The sequence below is a fragment of the Dama dama genome, chromosome X (genome assembly GCF_033118175.1).
Source record: "Dama dama isolate Ldn47 chromosome X, ASM3311817v1, whole genome shotgun sequence".
In the NCBI taxonomy this organism is placed as follows: domain Eukaryota; kingdom Metazoa; phylum Chordata; class Mammalia; order Artiodactyla; family Cervidae; genus Dama; species Dama dama.
Window position 1 is genome coordinate 15,834,228 of NC_083714.1, and position 7,551 is coordinate 15,841,778.

The 7,551-nt window shown below is 39.9% G+C and overlaps 1 pseudogene; it reads left to right on the forward strand.

Moving 5' to 3' along the window:
* The first annotated feature begins 251 nt into the window (after window positions 1-251).
* On the forward strand, window positions 252-1,551 carry LOC133053022 (heterogeneous nuclear ribonucleoprotein A3-like; annotated as a pseudogene).
* The last annotated feature ends 6,000 nt before the right edge of the window (window positions 1,552-7,551 follow it).

Sequence of the window (7,551 nt, forward strand, 5' to 3'; positions counted from 1 at the left end):
ATTTGTTAGATCTGGATGGTGGGATTTTGTTGTCTGTTATATTGTTTTACGTACTTTTCTCTATGCTTTAATAATATAAAAGATATCCCAGAATATTAGCTTAATAAATTGACCTCGATTTCTCACTGAAAATATTTTAAAAATATCTTTGAACCCTGAATTCAGATCATGGGGCTATTGAATGAACTTGATTCCTTTCTCTGTTTTGTGTTTTGTTTTGTTTTTAAAGTGAAGCCTGGGGTCCCATATTGAACTCGAGTTGGAAGAGGCGAGTCCCATCTCAAAATGGAGGTAAAACCGCCGCCCGGTCGCCCCCAGCCCGACTCCCCACCGCCGCCACCGGGGGGAGGAGGGTCACGATCCCAAGGAACCAGAGCAGTTGAGAAAGCTGTTTATCGGTGGTCTGAGCTTTGAAACTACAGATGATAGCTTAAGAGAACATTTTGAGAAATGGGGCACACTTACAGGTTGTGTGGTGATGAGAGACCCCCAAACAAAACGTTCCAGGGGCTCTGGTTTTGTGACTCACTCTTGTGTTGAAGAAGCGATGCAGCAATGTGTGCTCGACCACACAAGGTTGATGGGCGTGTAGTGGAGCCAAAGAGAGCTGTTTCTAGAGAGGATTCTGTAAAGCCTGGTGCCCATCTAACAGTGAAGAAAATTTTTGTTGGTGGTATTAAAGAAGATACAGAAGAATATAATTTGAGAGACTACTTTGAAAAGTATGGCAAGATTGAAACCATAGAAGTTATGGAAGACAGGCAGAGTGGAAAAAAGAGAGGATTTGCTTTTGTAACTTTTGATGATCATGATACAGTTGATAAAATTATTGTTTAGAAACACCACACTATTAATGGGCATAATTGTGAAGTGAAAAAGGCCCTTTCTAAACAAGAGATGCAATCTGGTGGATCACAAAGAGGTCGTGGAGGTGGATCTGGCAACTTTATGGGTCGTGGAGGAAACTTTGGAGGTGGTGGAGGCAACTTTGGCTGTGGTGGAAACTTTGGTGGAAGAGGAGGCTATGGTGGTGGAGGTGGTGGCAGCCGAGGGAGTTATGGAGGAGGTGATGGTGGATACAATGGATCTGGAGGTGATGGTGGCAACTATGGTGGTGGTCCTGGTTATAGTAGTAGAGGAGGTTACGGTGGTGGTGGACCAGGATATGGAAACCAAGGTGGTGGATATGGTGGCGGTGGTGGAGGATATGATGGTTACAATGAAGGAGGAAATTTTGGAGGTGGTAACTATGGTGGTGGTGGAAACTATAATGATTTTGGAAATTATAGTGGACAATAGCAATCAAATTATGGACCCATGAAAGGGGGTAGTTTTGGTGGAAGAAGCTCGGGCAGTCCCTATGGTGGTGGCTATGGATCTGGTGGTGGAAGTGGTGGATATGGTAGCAGAAGGTTCTAAAAACTCAGAAGAAAAGGGCTACAGTTCTTAGCAGGAGAGAGAGCGAGGAGTTGTCAGGAAAGCTGCAGGTTACTTTGAGACAGTCGTCCCAAATGCGTTAGAGGAACTGTAAAAATCTGCCACAGAAGGAACGATGATCCATAGTCAGAAAAGTTACTGCAGCTTAAACAGGAAACCCTTCTTGTTCAGGACTGTCATAGCCACAGTTTGCAAAAAGTGCAGCTATTGATTAATGCAATGTAGTGTCAATTAGATGTACATTCCTGAGGTCTTCTTTCTGTTGTAGCTTTGTCTTTTTCTTTTCATTACATCAGGCATATTGCCCTGTAAATTGTGGTAGTGGTACCAGGAATAAAAAATTAATGAATTAAAAAAAAAAAAAAAGTAAAGCCTGAAGCATATCCCTTCTATTTTTCTTAGGGCTGAATTTCCTCATTTATAAATCAAAAGAGGTTGGGCTAAATGACCCCTAGGTATAGTTCTTGCTCTGATGTTCTGTGAGATTGGAATGTTTTCCACAAGGCCGATATCCAAATAAAGGGAAAAGTCATATAGCAGCAGTCTAAAGGTCTCTGAATTTAAGGAAAACCTATAATGTCCTCCCACTCCACCTTCAGCTTTTCAGTTGTTCTGCTCTTTTTTATTCTCCATCCTCCGTGTGATCAGTGCCTTAGCTGGTATAGCACAGGTGGGTAATGGTAGACAGGTGCCATGTGTTTGCCTATGCAGCTATGACCTTCCACACATACACAGTGAGTGCAGCAGTCCTCAAGAAGTGCACGGCTGGCAGTCTTTCTGTGTATGAAGGATAGGCGAGGGGGGCGTGCTCATGTTTAACACAGAGAGCCTCAGTGCTCACAGCCTCCTCTGCTGCTTCCTGAGTGGCTGTCTTGTTCTGACTAGTCCCTGTTCTTTAGCTATTTCACTTTGATTGATTTGAAGCTTCGGCCCTGGTCTTCCTATAAAAGGCGGATTCTGCTCCCACCCATGCACTTCAGCCCAGTTTGATGCTGTAAAAACTGACCTTTGCCAGGCTCACTGGCTGATGTCTCGCCTTTAGCCTGTTGTCTCTGGATCCGTGGGACGCTATGGACAGTCACCGACCCTGCCCTTGCCTCCCTTGGGACACTACTGTTCTTGTGACCTTTCTTGCCTTTGCTACACTGGCCTGGCCCCACCTGCCCTGATCCGTTGCTTCGTAGGTGGCTGCCTGGAAAGGCAATTTGAATATCATTTGGTTCCAGCCTCCAAGGCTGAAAGGAAACTGCCTGCCTGCCTTTGATAAAACAAGCCATCGTAGCAATCAGCTTAGACCAGAAACTCTTCTAAACAAGTGAACATCTTTTCAATAATAAGCCATTTTTATAAACTAGTAGACACCTAAAGTGACTTTAATCTTTTAAAAATATAAAAGTAATGTTTATTATGTAAAATATAGAATACAGACAAGCAAAAAGAAGATAATAAAGTACTTGCAATTAAAACAATGTGAATACTAACATGTTGGTGCTTATCCTTTTGACTGTCTCTTCACATATATATGAGAGCTATTATGTGTGTATATGTACATATGTGTGTGTGCATGCTTAGTCACTTGTCATGTGAAGGAAAGTTACAAGGCTCAAAATAGTCTGGAGTTAAAGCTCCTCTCCAGGTTCTCCCCACCATTCTATGCAAAACAAAGAACTCTCTCATCCAAAGAAAAAAATGTACATTAAGTTTGATTATGCCCAGCTCCCAGGCGGTCCAGCCTCTGGCCGATCTCCAGAATTCCTTGCCCCAGCCATTTAAGAGATAACTACACGGAAAAACCTTGGAGAAGAACAGGCCCCTTTAAGACAGTAGATTTCCACATACATGCCTATATATACTTACTCTTTTCTTGGGTTAGTGCAGCAGCTCACTAATCTGACTGCTGCCCTTTCTCACCTCATTAAAGATGATCTGTTCCTGTAAAGTGCTGGTCTCATTCTTTTTCTGAACCTATCCTCTAACTCCCTTACCCTACATCGTGTCTGGCTCTTTGCAACCCTATGGACTGGAGCCCACCAGGCTACTCTGTCTGTGGGATTCTCCAGGCAAGGATTCTGGAGTGGGTTTCTTTGCCCTCCTCCAACCCAGGGATCAAACCTGTATCTCCTATGTTTCCTGTATTGCAGGGGGATTCTTTACACACTGAGCCATCTGGGAAGCCCATATGTACATATATAAGCACATATATATGTATATCCACACATATGTGTATATACACACAATATACACATGCATCTGTAGACACAGAATTGGAACATTTTTTTTATCCAAACATGATTAGATTGTATATGATGTTTTCCCACTTAATGATATCATATCATTTTTAATGGCTGCACAGTGTCTATTGCAGAGTAGGAAATAGCAACCCCCTCCAGTATTCTATTATGGATGTACTAAGATAAAATTTAACCATTCTTTAATTGTTATACATATAAATTGTTGGAAGTTATTTTTGCTATTATAAATAATATATAATTAATCTCTCTGTGGCTAAATCTTTATGTCATTTTCTGATCATTTTCTGAATATCAGTCTTTAGAAACACTGGGTAAAAGAGAATGCGTATTTTGAAGGCATTTGAAATATATAGGTTGGCTGGCTTTCAAAAAGTTTGCACAAAGATATACTGTAATGAGCATGTAAAAGAAAATCTCTTTCTGGAATTTCTTGTCAAACTGGATATAACCTATCTTAAATCTTAGACAATTTGTTAGAAAAAATATTATTTCATTCTTATTTAATTTGCATTCTTTGATTATCATTAAGATATTTATTTTACCATATCCTTCTTGGCCACTTGTATTTCTTTTTCTATGAATTGCCTTTTTGTGTCCTCTGCCCATGTTTCTATTAGTGTGTTTGTCACATCTTCTAATGACATTATTTTCAAGCAGAGATGTGAAGTGGCTTCAGCGCAGCCTTCCTAGACAATTTTAGTTATAGGTAGGAATAGAATCTTTTGCTCATTTATTATTTCAGCATCACTGTAAGTCAGGACTGAAGCCCTTAGGCGAGACAGACATGTTTGGGAACATGAAAGTAAGTCCCAGAGAGGTTCAGTGGCTTACCCAGTACCACTCTGAGGTTCAGTGGCTGATCTGAGAGGCAATGCCCAACTTCCCAAGCAGTCTCATGTTAAATGACTAATCTCATGTTACAAAGAGATCCAGAAGGGAAATAGTGAAAATACTTCTTTTAACGCCAATGTATTTAGATTCAAATAAATCCAGAAGCTGCTTTACACAGACTATTTAATAATTGACTGGGTGAGGTAAAGCAAACATTTTATCACTGCATTGTTCTGACCACTTTATTCCTCATCACATAAACCTCTGGTGGCTCTCCATTCTCTCCAGGCACGCTCAGACTCCCTAGCTTGGCATCTAAGACTCTTAGTAATTGCTTCTATACAATTCCATGCTCTTCTCTCTCCCCAAATCCATTCCACTCAGGTTGGCCCCCTCAGTGATCTCGCATGTGCCATCCTCTGTAGCAATCCCTGTGGGGGCAGCAGAGAACCCCATGAGGGGAGAGAGCCCTAGAGGGCAGAGAATATAGAACTATTCCTGCCATAGAAGTAGAAATGGACAGAAACTCAAACACACATACTGAAACCACAGCAACTTGAATTTGCTGAGCACCTGCTATGTGCCAGGAGCTGTGCTAAGTGTAAATATTTTGTCTTATTCTTTAAAACCACACACATAAACACACACAGTGCAATATGGGTCTGAACATTATTCCCATTTTACAGATGAAGAAAGTCAGGCACATAGAAAAGTTGTGTCACTTGCTCAGGATATATGGCTTCAAATGGGCCAACCCAGAACCCTGGCATGAAGCCAGAACTCCCTGACTCTAGAGCTTGTTTTCAGTAACAACAGCAACATTATATTCCCCCAAAGAAATTTTTCTGAAGGAAACGTCAAATTGAAATTGCACTTATTTATTCTGGGGACTTTTCATCAATAAGTACTTACTGAGCTTCACTTATATTCCCAGTGTTAGGCTGTACAGAAATTCATGTTCTAGGGAGGTGCAAGAGGGAGAGGATATATGTATATGTATAACTGAATCATTTGGCTGTACAGCAGAAACTAATACAACATTGTGATACAGCTATACTACAATAAAATAAATAAAAGTAACAATAAAAAATAAATTTATGGTCTGATAGGAGAGATAAGACCAATCCATATGAAGTAGTAGAAAGGCTCTAGTGCAGGGACTTTGTACATGTAGCTTGTATGTCTCCACTCTACTCTCTTATGCCCATTGCTAGGTATTGGTAGACTATCACTTCATTCATAAAGTGAATCTGATTCTATGAAGCCTGGACTCAGATTCAGAATCCTTCTCAGCACATATCTCCAGTCAGTCACTACTAATAAGAAATGGTGTGCAAGATGAGACCTATCTCACTTTCCTTTTCTAGGAGGATGGAGTTCATGGGAGTGTAGAGCTGTGAGAGAGAGTAGATTGACTGGGAGGGAGAAGGTTGCACCTGCAGAGATTATTGTGAGTGAAAGCACAGAAATAAGAAAAAGCCTGGTGTATTCAGACACTGTGAAGCTCTTCATAAATTAATATGGCAGTTATCCATGCAACATGGTTGGGAAAATAAAAAGGAGCCAAATTATGATGGCTATTGAAGACTATGCAGACCCATTTATATGTAATGTTCCTGGCAGTAAATCCTGGTGGCTTTAACAGAGAAATGACATGTTAAACAGTGTCTTTAGAAATATCAGTCTGGTACAGTGAGTTTGGGTTGGACTGACCTAGAGTCAGGAGCATAGATGTAAGAAATATGGAAGGAAAAAGTGACATGATTTACTAACTGGATAAGGATGAGGAAAAGTCATATGTGTGAGACAAGGGTGACCAGCTATTTTGGTTTAAATCAGTTATCCTTATATAATAGCTGCCTTTTTTCCTTCAAGTATCTTGATTTGGATGATAAATTTTCTGGTCACCATGGTTTTGAGCCTTGAGAACCAGAATAATGGAGTACAAGGACTGAGAGAGACACCTAAGGGAAGGTTATGATGACTTAATACCCTGAGTTTGAGGTGACAGTGATATAGGCTCAGTATACTGGACCCAAGAGCCAAAGATAACCCTCCAGTGTGACTCCCCTTATGTAAATCCCAACAGAAACTAAAATCCACATTCTTGGTTTACTTGTCAAACCTCATCCTTGCCTGGTCTCTACTATCAATTGCACATTTTTGGTCTCCTTTTAATGTTCACTTAATCACTTTCATGGAGAGAGAGCAGGTTCTAAAGAGCAGCCATGTATAAACCAAGCAGCCAAGCAGCAAATCTAAGACTTCCCTCTACTACAACATCATGCTAATCACTACTGGGGAGAACAAAAGAAGCAGAATACAAGCTCCTCACTTTTGATCATATAGCAAGCATTTTGTTAATAGTTTACAATGCAATATTATAATCAGTTCAATTGATTTTTACATTTTTGATTTAGAGAATAAAATACAAATTGTGATTTAGAGAATAAATACAAATTGTGAGCATGGCATTTCTGTTATCATCTAAAGCTTGAAAATATTCTGACTTTAGGTAGCTAATACACATTTTGAATCATTGGTCTATAATATTTGAACAACAGTCATGTGTTCTCTGAGGTTCAGTTATAGGTATTATTTGTTGTAGCTTTCTTTTGCAATATCTATAGCTATGTCCTATCTATTGTACCTCTGGATCTTAAAATAATATAAAGAAAATTAGTAGATTTTTTTTCTGAGCAAGTTTTGAAGGAAAGAAACATGTAGATACAATATGGTAACTTTCTCTTTAACCCTTCACCATAGTTAGTTAGTTACAGTTTAATCTACCATGAAATTTGCCCTAGTCCTTTAATTCAATTTAGAAGCTATCCTAAATTCTATCTTCATGTTAAATAACATGAAAGGTTGTTGGAACTGCAGTACTGGGGACTTATAACAGTTGAGTTTCAAATCCATTTTAGAGTTTTATAGTTGCCAACTAGAGTACTTCAGCCTAAGGAATCATCACACGGCTTGTTATCAAACATATTCCCTGTAACTCTTCACCTTTCATTTCTCTCCTCGTTCT